At 56.4% G+C, this 14170-nt stretch overlaps 1 pseudogene; it reads left to right on the forward strand.

Annotated features, from left to right (window-relative positions):
* Positions 1-293: 293 nt before the first annotated feature.
* LOC129467563 (uncharacterized) lies at positions 294-1635 on the forward strand (annotated as a pseudogene).
* The last annotated feature ends 12535 nt before the right edge of the window (positions 1636-14170 follow it).

The raw sequence follows: 14170 nt of genomic DNA on the forward strand, positions 1-14170 counted from the left end.
TTATGTTCCTCTGGTCTTGGTGGCCTCCCACGTCCTTGAGGGCTCTGGAGGGAGCCTGGCCAGCTTCATCAGTTTTCTGTGCTGCGTCTTCCAGAAAAAGCGGGGGGCCGCTGAGCCCAGGCCACCAGCGGGAGCTGTGGACCCAGCCTGACCCCTGGACCGAGGTGCTTTCAGGGCACAAGGGGGATGTGGGAGCCTGTGGCTGCTGTCGCTTCTGCCCTCAGTTCATAAACACACGCTGTGCACATCCCCTGTGCTTGGCAAGGGGCCTGGATGGAAGGGCCAGTGAGGAGATGCCCGTTCTCCAGGCACTGTGCCTCATTCCAAAAGCCAGCAGCCCCAAGCATCACTGTGCCCTCCCCACAAAGGTCAGCAGCCCGGCCCCAAGCATCACTGTGCCCTCCCTCCCAAAGGTCAGCACCCCGAGCATCACTGTGCCCTCCCCACAAAGGTCAGCCGCCCTGAGCATCACTGTGCCCTCCCTCCCAAAGGTCAGCACCCCGAGCATCACTGTGCCCTCCCCACAAAGGTCAGCAGCCCTGAGCATCACTGTGCCCTCCCCTCAAAGGTCAGCAGCCCCGAGCATCACTGTGCTCTCCCTCCCAAAGGTCAGCACCCCGAGCATCACTGTGCCTTCCCCACAAAGGTCAGCAACCCCGGCCCCAAGCATCACTGTGCCTCCCTCCCAAAGGCCAGCAGCCCCGAGCATCACTGTGCCCTCCCCCCCAAAGGTCAGCACCCCGAGCAGGGTCCTGGGGAGAGGCCAGGGGAGTGGAGGATGGGAGGGAGAGTCAGAAGTGAGGGGCCCGGACTTGAGTAGGGTCTGGGTGGCACTTGAGGGTTTCTGCGAGGTGGACTCATGGGCAGGAGAGCGACACCCCCAGGCCCTGGGAAGCTTGAGGTGCCAGGAGTCCTCAGAAGGGGCGCTGCATCTGTAGGGGGCCTGGCTCTCGGTTGCGGTCCCCAGGCATGGGACCAGCTTGCTCTCAGGCCAAGGGGAGAGGGGGCGAAGCACCCACAAGGCCAGTGTCTGTGACCCTGTGTCCCTCACCCAATGTGGGACCTCCCAGAACTGTCCTCCAGTGGCACCAGTGACCAGGGGCAGCTTTGAGGTGGAGGAAGATGATGTGGAGCAACAGTGGGCAGTTTGCCTACAGCCACCTGGCTTGACACGCTTGACCGGGTCACCACAGATGTCCCTGAGCTCCGCAGCACGTGGGTCCAATACAGACGTGGCAGGTTTGTCTGTTGGGGAGTGGCCTGGCGGGCAGCTGTGGGGAGAAGGCCAAGACGGGGCACAGCAGAGGCTCACCTGCCCGGCGGGGGCTCTGGGGCTGGGGCGGCTCCTCAGAGATTGCCCAAGTCCAGAGCTTGTGTCCTATGCAGCCGTCACGGGGTACAGGGCCCCTGGGTTCCTGGCAGGTCCGTCAGCCACAGCCGCTGCTCCATCCAGTGCCTGTTGCATTTGAGAGGCCAGACTGGGGAACTGACTGGGGGAGGACCAGGCCCCTCTGCACCCCTCAGGATTTGTGTGGGGGCCGGCCTCTGCCGTCCACCTGGGGCGTGACAATGCATTCGATTCACTGTCTCTCTCTGTCACTGTCTCTATGTCTGTCTTTATCTCACTGTCTCTAGGTTTCTGTCTCTCCCACTGTCTCCCTGGCTCAGCTGGGTGGGAAAGGGACATTCTAGAAGGTTCCACATGGTCTTCCCTACAGGTCAGGACAACTGGGCTATTCCAGTGATGTATTGGGGATCTGGGAAATGACCTCTGGGAGTTCTGTGAGCTCCGTCTCGAAGGTCCCCGTTCATTTCCCGTTCCCTGCTCTGCTCTATGGGGGCGCGGTGGGGCTGCAGTTCCCTGACGCTGGCATCTGCTCTGTCCCCAGCCCACCGCCCTGACCGTTTGGACAGACCCTTCCTCCCAGCGCCCCTTGGGAGGGCCAGGGGGACCCTTGCCCAAGGCCTCTGTGCGTTTCGGGTTATTTCTTCCCCTCTCCTGTCTGGATTCTGCATCTGGAACCTGGCCCAGGGAGGAGGCTGCGTGGGATGCTGGTGTTGCTGGGCAGCTGCCTGTGGCCCCAGCCTCCGTCTTGACTGCCTTAGTGGGGTGGGTGGAGCTGCTGCCCACCTCTCCTGCCCCTGGGGCTTGGGTGCTACTGGCTTTCACTCCCACTTCTGTGGGGCAGGCCCCTGTACACCACTCAGTCTGCTGCTCAGCCTCACAATGGCCCTGCCTTCCTCCTGACAGGCCCCCTTCTGCCATCAGGGGCCCGGCTCTGTGATGGCACTTGGCTGCCAGCCCTGCCCACACCGCCCGGCCACCCCAGCTTCCAGGGAGGCTGCTGCCCACTCTTCACTGTGGCCAGTGCAGGATCTCCTGGGCCCCCGGGAGCAGGTCAGCTGGCAGTGTCCAGCCTTACACCACACCCACCAGCACGGCCACTTCTCAGGGCCTTTGGTCCCCAGCGTGGGCCGAGCTGGGCTCTCGCTCTCCTGAGCAGGCATCCGGGCAGCTCCTGCATCACTGGCATTGCTTATGGGCTGCACCTGTCTCCCTTGACAGCTCTCAGCCCTGTAGTACCATGGACGTCCCTTCCCTCTCTCAGCAGGTGCCTTCTGGAAGATTCCATGTGGTGCACTTCCAGGGACAGGCATAGTCAGGAGCAGCTGGGGGCAGGCCCTGGGGTGGGGAGGTGTTACCCAAAAGGTGGGGCCATGCATGGCCCCTAAGCCGGGGCCTCCAGCTCAGAAGGCTCAGAGCAGGGCCTCCACCCCCTTCCCCATCCTGAGGCCTGGGTCCCCGTCCTTCCCCGCCCGGGTCTGGCTGTGGCCCAGCAGGTCTGGTGTGCACAGCGTCTGCCCTGTGGCTCTGCGGTGCTGGCTGTGGCCTGAGGCTGGGGTTCGGCTGCGCTGCTCTTTGTGCAGGGGAGGAAGATGAGGGTGCCCCAGCGAGTGTGCACATTTGTCCAGACCTTGGTGGAGGTGGCTGGTTTCAGCTGAGGGCATTTCCTGAGGATTCGGCTGCAAATGAGTGCCTCCGCTCCTGGCAGCCCTTGGTCTGGGGAACCTGGCGTCCACCGTGGCTGACCTGTGTGGTCAGCCGGCCGCTATGGGGCTGTCAGTGACCCAGCTAATGACAACTTCAGCCAGATGCCTATTGCCTCAAACAAATGCCTGGAGTTTGCCTTCCTTCTCCTTTTTGATTAATATTTATAATTAGAATTGTTGATCAAAAATAACGGGTCATGTTCACAGACTAGAACCACGCCCGTGAGGATAGCTCTGTGACTGGGCCACGGGGAACACACAGAGACGGCAGTTTTCCTAGAATCCCCCAATGGCCCACAGTCCCGACCTGGCTCTTTGCTTCCTGTTTTTCCCCCAAAGGGTGCAACAATTCCTGTTTTCCCAGCTCTGCAATCTTTCCCATCTATCAAATGGGAGTTAAGATGCAATTACTTATTTATGAATGAAATTAGAAGAGGCATATTAATAAATTATGTGAATCCATTTTTTTCCTAAAAATATGATGGAGGAATTAGTTGACATATTAGAAATGCTGTGATTTTTATATTGTGATTACTTGTTCTTTTAAAGCAAAATGCATTTTAAATAGCTTAGCAAATTGTCTAATTAACCACTTTGTTTACATAAAGACATCCCTGGAAAGTGGGGGGAGCTTGCCTCTGCGATTAACGGGAACGTGGGAAAGTTCTTGACAGGATCTCTACCAAGGAGACAATTTCTGCTGTACAGGGAGCAGGTGTTGCGGGCCATGAGTTTGAGCCGCGTTTGATGTGAGCTCTGCCAAGGCTCAGTTCTGTGGCACCAGGGGCCTGAACCTGACTTGTCTTCAAGGTGTTTCTCTTGTTGTTTGGGAGAAGTCCCAGGTAAGCAGCATTTGTGCCCCTCCAGCCACAGCTCCCAACGTGAGCAACGGCCCCCCGTGAGCTTCTCCTTTCCAACTCCTTCACTCTTAGGGCCTCATGCGTCTGCGACCTGCCTCCTCCACTTGGAAGCCCGTGGGCTTCCTGGAGATGTTCTCAGCTCCCAAGCACAGCCCGGGAGGCAGTGAGAAGCCACACTTTCGTGCATTCCAACTGAGTGAAGCTCTGTCATATTCTGGGCACCAGGAAAATCTCCATGATGCCAGCAGGCGTGTCCACAGAGGAAGGGGCGAAGAAAATGTCAAATGGACAGGTGATGGGCATCGCCCAGCTCGAAGAGGAGGACGTCCTGCAATTTGCCATGACCTGGAGGCGATTACGCTCGTGACAAAAGCCAGACACAGAAAGACAAATACCACACGTTCTCACTTGTGCATGGGAGCTAAAATAAATTAAGCTCATAGAGGCAGAGGGTGGGGAAGGGGCTGGGCCTGGGGAACTGGGGAGAGGTTGGTTGAACGGCACACAGGCTCACTTAGGAGGTGACAAGCTCTGGATAGCAGGGTGGCCGTGGTGAACGAGAACGTGTTGGGTACATGGATTTGCTGTGACCTGACCTCAAGTGCTCTTGTCATGGAACCCAGGTGCTCCCTGCTAGAAAGCCACACACGGCAGAGGAGAGCTGGTGGGAGGAAAAGCGGGTTCCAGTCAGCGGCCTTTGGAGATGGCAGACTGAGAGTGTCACAGAGACCATCTCAAGTCAGCACGAATTCCAGTCTCTTTTATGTTAAGGGCAGGGGGACGGGGAGGATGTTGGGATCAAGAGGTGACAGGTGACCGCACACATCTGGGTGCCAGCGAGGGTCCGAGGAGGCTGGGGATGCCTTTGTCCTTGGTCAGGTCACAGAGCTCCTGTGAATCCACAACAGAACAGCTGCTCACAGGCTTCACCTTTCATCCTGGAGTGAGTTTCAAAACCTGCACCACGACTACCTCTGTGTATTTTCTCTGTCCTGTAGAATGATCCTAGGCTCCGTGCAGGAATGGGTGAAGGCCCCTTACACAAAAACAAAGTCAGGTCCTGAGTTCTTCTGCTGTTTCTTTGCTTTCTCCTGCACACTTGACAAGGTGACTGGCGGAGGTGAGGCTGCGCTAATTAGCTTGATTGTGGTGACCCTTCCACAAAGCACGTGTATGCCGGCATATTCACTGGGTCATGCACCTCGAATACATATTTTTACTTGTCAGTTACATCATAATAAAGGAAAAGAAAGAAAAGAAAAAGACAGAGTGGAGCCTGCCCCCTGCCCCGTGAGGAGCTCGTTGCCTTGATCCTTCCTGGGAAGTGGGTGCAGATGCAGGGGCGGCCCCCAGACCTGCTCGCCCGCCCTGGGTCTGGGCCCTCCTATTGCCCTGTGAGGCCACCCCTGGGCCTGGTGCTCCCTGCACCCCTATGTTCTCTGGGCCTTTGTCCCTCGTCCAGGGCCCAGGCTGAGTCGAGGCTACCCGCAGCCAGGTGCCTTCTGTCCTGTGCACATGTGCTGTCTCAGCTGCCTGGGTCAGTGCCTGAGGAATAGAAATTACCCAGGAAATCCTGCTTGAGAAGCTGCGTTCAAAGTGGCTCTGTCCACCGAGCACACGGCATGTAGACTGCACATGGCCGCCTAACTCAAAAGCCTCCAGGACGTCCATGCCAATGCCCAGGTTCTGAGAAAACCTCAGGTTCCCTCTGTCCTGGGGGATGGGGCATGAGATGCCTTCGAGTAGACATGAGAGGCTGGTCATGCCAAGTCTTCCTTCTTCTGACAGCTGGTCACTCCGTCACCTTCCATTCTCCGACGGCTGGTCACTGTCTTCCTCCCTCCTCTGACAGCTGGTCACTCCGTCACCTTCCATTCTCCAATGGCTGGTCACTCCGTCACCTTCCATTCTCCAATGGCTGGTCACTGTCTTCCTCCCACTGATGGCTGGTCACTCCGTCACCTTCCATTCTCCGACGGCTGGTCACTGTCTTCCGCCCTCCTCTGACAGCTGGTCACTCTGTCACCTTCTATTCTCCGATGGCTGGTCACTGTCTTCCTCCCTCTGACGGCTTGTCACTCTGTCACCTTCCATTCTCCAATGGCTGGTCACTGTCTTCCGCCCTCCTCTGACAGCTGGTCACTCTGTCACCTTCCATTCTCCGACGGCTGGTCACTGTCTTCCTCCCTCTGACAGCTGGTCACTCCGTCACCTTCCATTCTCCAATGGCTGGTCACTGTCTTCCTCTCTCCTCTGAGGGCTGGTCACTCTGTCACCTTCCATTCTCCGACGGCTGGTCACTGTCTTCCTCCCTCCTCTGACAGCTGGTCACTCTGTCACCTTCTATTCTCCGATGGCTGGTCACTGTCTTCCTCCCTCCTCTGACAGCTGGTCACTCTGTCACCTTCCATTCTCTGATGGCTGGTCACTGTCTTCCTCTCTCCTCTGAGGGCTGGTCACTCTGTCACCTTCCATTCTCTGATGGCTGGTCACTGTCTTCCTCTCTCCTCTGAGGGCTGGTCACTCTGTCACCTATTCTCCGATGGCTGGTCACTGTCTTCCTCCCTCCTCTGACAGCTGGTCACTGTGTCCTCTCTGCAGTGGTCACTGTGTTTTTCCTGTACTGGTGACTCTGTCCTGCCTGCACTGGTCACTCTGTTGTCCTCCCCCTCCCTGCATGTACAGCCCCAGCGAGTGTGCCACACCTGCCTGAGTCGCGCCTCTCCCTGCTGGTGCCGCGTAACCAGGATGCGGCCAGAATCACCTGTGCCCCGATGACATCCGGCCCACCCGTCACGTCACCCAGGCCTGAAGTTGGGGAAGGAGGTGACTGGTAGTTTGTATTTGTCACAGCTTTTCCCATTCTCCTGTTGGCGAGCCATGCCCTAGGATGGGAGCTGTGGAATTCCCATGGAACAGCCTCATGATGTCGGAGGTTCCCTGGATCGTGGCTGGCAGAGCCCTGCATGCACCAGATGCTTGGTGCCGGAGTTTCCTCCTGGCTCTGAAGCAAGAAGCTACAGCCACTGCATTCTTTGGGTGGAGCTGTGAGCTCCTTGTGAAAGCCCTTGGGACCCCTGAGACTGCTCCCCCAGGTGCTGCGCTCAGCCCTGGATGTGGGTTGAGAAGGAGATGGTGGTGAGAACAGGGATGCTTGGGCTGGGGGTGGCAGGTGGGCAGGAGAGGAAGAGCCGCGGGGGTTTTAGGCTCTCAGGACTCTGCATGAGGTGGCTCCCCTGCACCCCTGCCAGTGGGACCTTCAAGCCAGCATGGCTGGTCGAGAGGGCATGTTCATCAGACCTGCAGGCACACAGGTTATTCTTGTGATGTTCAGGATGTGTGGGCCGAGGAGGGGCTCCACATCCTCCTGGTGGGTAGGGCTTGGGCCGTTGTGGTGGAGGACATGGTATGTGTGATGCTTCTGCTGTCCGGGAAGGCAGGGGGCAGGCAGCATCCCGGGAGCTGCTCCAGGAACTGGCTTCTTGGCTTCCTGCAGTGGTGGGGGCTGCTGTGGGGATGGCCTGTGTGTCCCAGACACCTGGACTGTGCACTGAGGCTTGGTGTGGCTGTTGCAGTCCCTGAGGACTGGAGTAAAGCCCCCCACTTCCAAGTGAGCCTGGAGGAAAGACCCCAAACCCCCCCGGCATCAAGGGTCCCACAGTGGAAGCCTAGCAGAATGACAAACTGGGAAGGAAGAGGGCTCACAAAGGCGAGAGACTTGATTTTAATTCCTCTGGACTTTAATGTTTTTGAACTTTAAATTGCAAGGGAACTTAGTATTTAAACCTTAATTTATCCTTAAAATTTGTATAAGGGGAGAGAACGCTTGCATTCAAACTGGGGACGTCTCTTGTCATTCCATCATAGGAGTGCTTCCTGTGTCTCTATCGAATGGTTTCACTGCAGACCCTCGGTAAGCCATGCTGGACAGAGTGCTGGATGCAGTTTGGGGTGGATGAAGGACTGGGAGTGGACCTGGAGGGGGCCGAACTGTCCCCAGAGGCCCAGGAGGACCCAGAGCCGCCGGGGCACAGCCACCTGATGGGGGAGTGCCAGCCCTTTGCTCAGAGCCAGCTGCAGCTGCTCACCCCTCACCGAGGGGACGCTGAGGCTGGTGGGTAGGGAAGGAGGGAAGGAGGCTGGCCAGGGGTGAGTCCTTCCCACTATGACATTCTCTTGGGGGCACACATGCCCCTGGGAGGCAGCTGGACTTCTCAGACTGTCAACACGAGGACACGAAGTAGACGCAAGGGCCTGGCTGGCACTTGGAGCAGCCCGGGGCAGCCTGGTCAGTGTCCTCAGCCGTGCCTCCTCCCCTGTCTGCTCCTTCTCCCTGGGGACCACAGCCCACACCAGCCAGCGAGGTGTTGGAGCCGGGGCCTCAGAGACAGCTTCGGGGCCTGGAGGGTGCCCCGATGTCAGTTATGGGTGGGGACAACTCAGTTGGGCTCAGGGTGGCGTCTGGGTGGTGGAGGAGTTCCCTGGAGCTGAGTGGTCCAGGCCAGGGTAGTGGATGGAAGGTCACGGGGATGCCCCTTCCTCTGGGATGGCGGAGGGGTGAGAGCTGCAGAGTCGGGTGCAGTCGGGGGCTGGAGACCACTGGGACAGGGACAGTCTGAGGGGCTCCCTGCCACCTGACGCTGCCTCTGCCTGGAGGCTCCTGACGTGGCCTGTGCCTGGTGGCTCCCGACACTACCTGTGCCTGGAGGCTCCCAGCACTGCCTCTGCGTGGTGGCTCCCGAGCCTGGGGCTCCTTCGGTAGCTTCAGCTCCAGCCCCGCGGCACCGCTGTCTGCAGTAGACGCCCTTGCTTCTGGCCTCCTGTTACTCGTTTCTTTATCTTGAAAAGATTCTAAAATGTCCCCGCCTGTCAGTGCCCGGATCTCCCACAGGCCTGGTCCACGTGGAGGGGAATTCAGCTGCTGGGACCTTCTGCTCCCGGGGCTGTTTCCCGTCCTGCTCTGCGCTGGCGCAGGCTGCGAGGAGCTCTGAACCCAGTGGGGGCCGTGCCCGGCCTCCCAGCTCCCCACCTCTAGGGAGACCCCCTCAGAACCCACGGTGCTGTGGACCACCCCTCAGTCCCCTGGGTAGCACCCAGGGACTTCCTGGGGTCTCTCATTTCTGTCCCAGAAAGCACGACCCCGGGATTAGAGAAGATCGCCCTCCACGCTCTGGAGACTTTGGACCACATGATGCTAAGTTTATGGACAGATCCCTGAGTTGTTAGGAAGCATCTTCCTCCGTGACGTTTTTAGAAAGTGGTGTCTATTTGGAAATGGAATCAGGCTATGCTGTTGGATTGCAGGAATTCTAGGAGATGCACTTTATTTTGCCTGTATTCCCCTCCGCCCCGGTATATTTTGCCTGTATTCACCTCCGCCCCGGTATATTTTGCCTGTATTCCCCTCTGCCCCGGTATATTTTGCCTGTATTCCCCCTCTGCCCTGGTAGCAATGATGGGTCCCAGGTTCGGATTGACCTGTCACGCCACGGTGTTTTCCGGGTTCAGATTGACCAACCGAGACGCGATGTTTTCCAGGGATTCGGATTGACCGGCTGCACCGTGGTGTTTTCCGTGTTCGGATTGACCAGCTGCACTGCGGTGTTTTCCGGGTTCGGGTTGACCGGCCGCGCTGCGGTGTTTTCCGGGGATTCAGATTGACAGGCTGCGCCGAGATGTTTCCGAGTTCGCACTGACCGGCCACGCCGCCGTGTTTTCCGGGTTCAGATTGACCGGCTGCACCGCGGTGTTTTCCGTGTTTGGATTGACCTGTCGCTCCGCGGTGTTTTCCGGGTTCAGATTGACCAACCGAGACGCGGTGTTTTCCAGGGATTCGGATTGACCGGCTGCACCGAGGTGTTTTCCGTGTTCGGATTGACCGGCTGCACCGCGGTGTTTTCCAGGTTCAGATTGACCGGCTGCGCCGCGGTGTTTTCCAGGTTCAGATTGACCGGCTGCGCCGCGGTGTTTTCCGGGGATTCGGATTGACCTGCCGAGCCGCAGTGTTTTCCGCGGAGGCACGGACTTTCTTCTTTGCATGTCATGGTGTTTGGTGAATCGTGAGGGGAGGTGCCTTGGGCAGCCTGGTGGGAGCTCCCAGCTTCTGCCGTGTTCCCAACGCACCTCATTTTGCACAGGAGACGATCCTCCCTGGCTGGCGGGATTCATGACCCTTCGCGTAGTTGCCCCGTCCAGATCCACGTGCAGGACTGGTCTCGCGTGACACACGCGGCCGGCACCTTTCAGACGGAAGTGGAGGGGCTGACGTGTCGTGGGCAGAGCTCTAGTCAGGCAGCCCAGAGCACGCGTCATGTCTGTGTCAGTGAAGCCAGTGTCTCTGCGTACAGGTCACTGCAGGGGGGAGAGGGAAGAGCCCCGTAGGGCTTGCAGGACGCAGCCTGTGGGGAAGGGGCTCCCGTTCTCGGCCGCATCGCGCAGCCCTGGAGTGTGGTTTCCTGTCTTAAACCACCTCTATCAGCCTGGATTATGTTCAAATTGTGGAGCGCAGCGCCGGAGGGGGCCTGCATCTCCACTGTCCCTTCATGTTCAGGTGCGGTGTCTCTGTCCCAGAGAAACCGCGTGGAGTCCCCCCACGGTTCCCACTGGAGCCAGACCTCAGACTCGGAGCTCCTCAGTCTCTGCTGGGTCAGAGGCAGTGCCTTCATTTTAAGAGCAGAGTTGGATTCAAATTCGATGAGCACACGAGGCCCCAGGTGGAGCTATTCCTTCTGCCTTTGAAAGTTCTGTTGAGAAATTACACACAGTGACGTTAGCAGTCTTAACTAGGCACAGGATGTTTTAATGAATAGACTTCCATTTCGAGTCATCTCTTATTTTAAAACATATCTCTATTATAGAACTAAAAAATGCTCATTATAGAGGGAAATATTGGAATACAATGAAATAAAGAAGAAAATTAAAATAAATCATCCGTAACTTGGTTATCCAGAGACAACCCCTGTTAATTTTTTTTTTATGTATTTCATTCCTAAAGTTCTATCTTTTTAAGATTGTCATGGAGGGAACACAGGAATCACGTCCCATGCCCCCTTCCTTTCTTAAAATAGTGTAGTTGGTGTCTAATTAAAATCTTTTTTTATTATCGTAAGTAATAAATTTCAGCCAGATTTGCATGTGTGGATTGCATATTCTCTTATTTTCTCTCTTTTCATGTTAAGTTATTGATGCCGTGAATACAAACAACTCCCTCCCACACTTGCCTTGCTTTCCAATTAAAGCAAAATGCAAAGCTAGTCCCGTGTGCTGTGTGCCGCAGGTCTTTGGGGGCTAACTTTTGAAGAGCAAGAGAGAGGAGCCCTTTGGGAGGTGAGGCGGCTCTAGGGAGGGGTTTGGTAAGGAGCTGCCGGGTCTGAGTCACAGTTTCTGCAGTTTCGTGGGGATCCAGCTGTGCTGGCTGGAAGCCTCTAGGAAAAGATGGGTGAATTATTTCAGGCAGGGCCCAGCTTGCTGTGTGACAGGGGCAGCAGCTGGGAATGAGAGAGGCCTGGCTAACGTCATTCCAAGACCCCTCCCTGGTCCTTCCTTCACTCGGGGCCACCCACCAGGAGCCAGCCCACCACATGTTCTGGGGGGCATCCCACACGGGGCAGGGTGTGTTGTGCAGGAGCTGTGAGTTTAATTTCAGGGTCAGCTACTGGACTCAGCTATGTTTTCCCAGTGTATGGGATGAGAATGTTCCCACCTGGGCTGGGGGCCCAGACACTCGAGCTGGCTTGACAGAGGCAGCCCCGACCCATATTCTCATTGCCTTTTTTTTTTTTTTGGTTACGTCCCATCCGTCATCAAAAAAAAAAAACACATGTCCAGCGGAGAATCACTGCTTCTGTGGCCTGCTCCTGGCTGATTTCCAGGCGACCCATGCCTGTGTGGCTATGCTTTTTGTTAAGATATTGAAAAACTCCAGTGCCAGTTGGCAAATAGCGCAGTAGTAGCTGGAATGAGTAACGGCATTGATTAGTAACGAAAATCCGAATGTAACTGCCCTGGCTGTGGCCCCAAGTGGCCCTGAGGATGGAACATCTTTCCTGTGTCCGTGGATCTGGGTGGGGGCTGAGAGGGAGCCCCCCTGACTGCCGCCTCAGGTGTCCACTCTGCTTGGGCCAAATCAGACCACATGTGCCAGCCCTCTGGAGCCATGAGTCTTGGTGGCCCCACCGCTGGGATGAACACACCATAGCTGTGCTCCTGGAGGGAGCCTCTGCAGCTAGATCCCCACCACTTGTCCCAGCCCTGGCCTTCCCACTCCTGCGAGTATCCATGTGAAGGCTCCCAAACCACAGGATCAGAAACCCAGATCTACTGAATCCCTGTTCCTGGTTCTTGGCTCCCATTTTGTCTGTTGTCCTCCCCGAGATCACCCCCATGCTGGTCCCATGAGATCCGGACTTTGTCCTGTTCATCGCAGCTGAATCCCCGGCACCCAGGAGAGGCCTGCGCACGACATTAATCATGGTAACAATAATCATGATCAGGTTTCCTGTACAGCAGACACTGTTCCAAGCAGTCTGCATAAACGCAATCATTGGGTCCTCATGCCAGCCCTTGGGGGAGACGTCAGCTTCCTGTCCTGGTTTGTGGATGAAGCAACAAGGCTCTGGAAAGCTCGCTCCCAAGCCTGTGCACCTCGCCCCACAGGCTGAGCTTCTTTGAAAGACCTCCTTGGAGATCTGCATAAAGATCCATGGATGAGGATGTCCCTAACATATTTTTAATAGGGAATTTGGCAACACCCAAGTGTCCACAACAGAAGTGGGACTTGGGTGAGGGCGGCTTACCAGCACGACAGGGCTGTCTGCGGCCTTGGGAGTCCTGGCTGAGGGATTCTCATGTTCACGGGGTGTATTTTAGTCTGTTTTGTGCTGCTATCCCAGAATACCACAGACGGGGTAATTGATAATGAACGAAATGTACGGGCCCACAGTTCTGGAGGCTGGACAGTCCAAGGCTGAGGGGAGCATGGGGTGGGACCCTCTTGCTGTGTCATTCCATGGCCCAGAGTGGAGGGCAGCAGGCAGGGGGAGGAAAGGGAGTACCCAGGAGAGGGCTGAGCTGGCCCTTTAATGAGGAACCCACTCCTGCCATAATGGCATTGATCCATTCCTGAGGGCGGGGGCCTCATCACCTCCTAGAGCCCCCACCTCCCCACGCTGTTGCTTTGGGGATTCCGTCTCCAGCACACGCTTTTGGAGAAACACATTCAGACTGGAGCGTGTGGAAGATGAGGACGCACCAGCAGTGAAGAAGCAGAACGCCAGGCGTTTTTACACTGTGATTCGTATTTAACTTAAAAGCACGTAAAGAAAAGAGATTGGAAGGAAACACACCAAAATATTTACATTGGTGACAGCAGGCTCGGAGAACACAGATGAATTCCACGTTCTCCTGTATACTTTCCTCAGTGCAGTACATTTTCTACAAATATTATCTGCTACTTCCTTAAAAAGGAAAATGCAATTTCAAAACTTTGAATTCCAGATTGTGTCTCCCTGAGAAGCAGTGTTCCCTCCAAAGGTTCTCCACCCCTCACGGCTTTACACGCGCAGGTGCCCAGCAGTGAGACTCTGCACGCGGGGTCAGGATTTAGGGGCTTCCAACCTGAGGCTGGCGGCTGCTGGAGTGGAGGGCAGGGCTCTGTGTTTCAAGTGGGGAAGCCCCGTGCTCCCCAAGACACAGCAGAGTGCTGGGAATCTGCCACCACGGGACCCAACTCTCCAGACCTTGCCTTGCCTCTATTTTCTTGGAGGGCTTCTCCGAAAGCCAGTTGTAAGGGCAGCGGGAGGTTGGGGGCTTAGTTCCCCAGGCCGGAGATTTGGGGACATACAAGGGCTGCAAACAGAAGGCAGCATTGCAACATCCAAGCAGTGTCTGGTGGCGCCGTAGCCCGAATTCATCTCAGACTAGGCATGGACAGGCACCTTGCTAACCTGCACCATGGAACTAACAGTGCCATAGTAGACACAAAACCAACTGTGTTCACTGGTGTAGTGCCTGGACACCACAAACAATGAGCTCACTTTCTTTTTTTTTTTTTTTTTTTTTTTTGTTGTTGTTGTTGTTTTTTGAGATGGAATCTTGCTCTGTTGCCCAGGCTGGAGTGCAGTGGAGCAATCTTGGCTCACCACAACCTGTGCCTCCTGGGTTCAAGCGATTTTCCTGCCTCAGCCTCCCCAGTAGCTGGGACTACAGGTGCGTGCCACCATGCCTGGCTAATTTTTTGTATTTTTAGTGGAGATGGGGTT

The sequence above is a fragment of the Symphalangus syndactylus genome, chromosome 18 (assembly GCF_028878055.3).
Source record: "Symphalangus syndactylus isolate Jambi chromosome 18, NHGRI_mSymSyn1-v2.1_pri, whole genome shotgun sequence".
Taxonomy (NCBI): Eukaryota; Metazoa; Chordata; class Mammalia; order Primates; family Hylobatidae; genus Symphalangus; species Symphalangus syndactylus.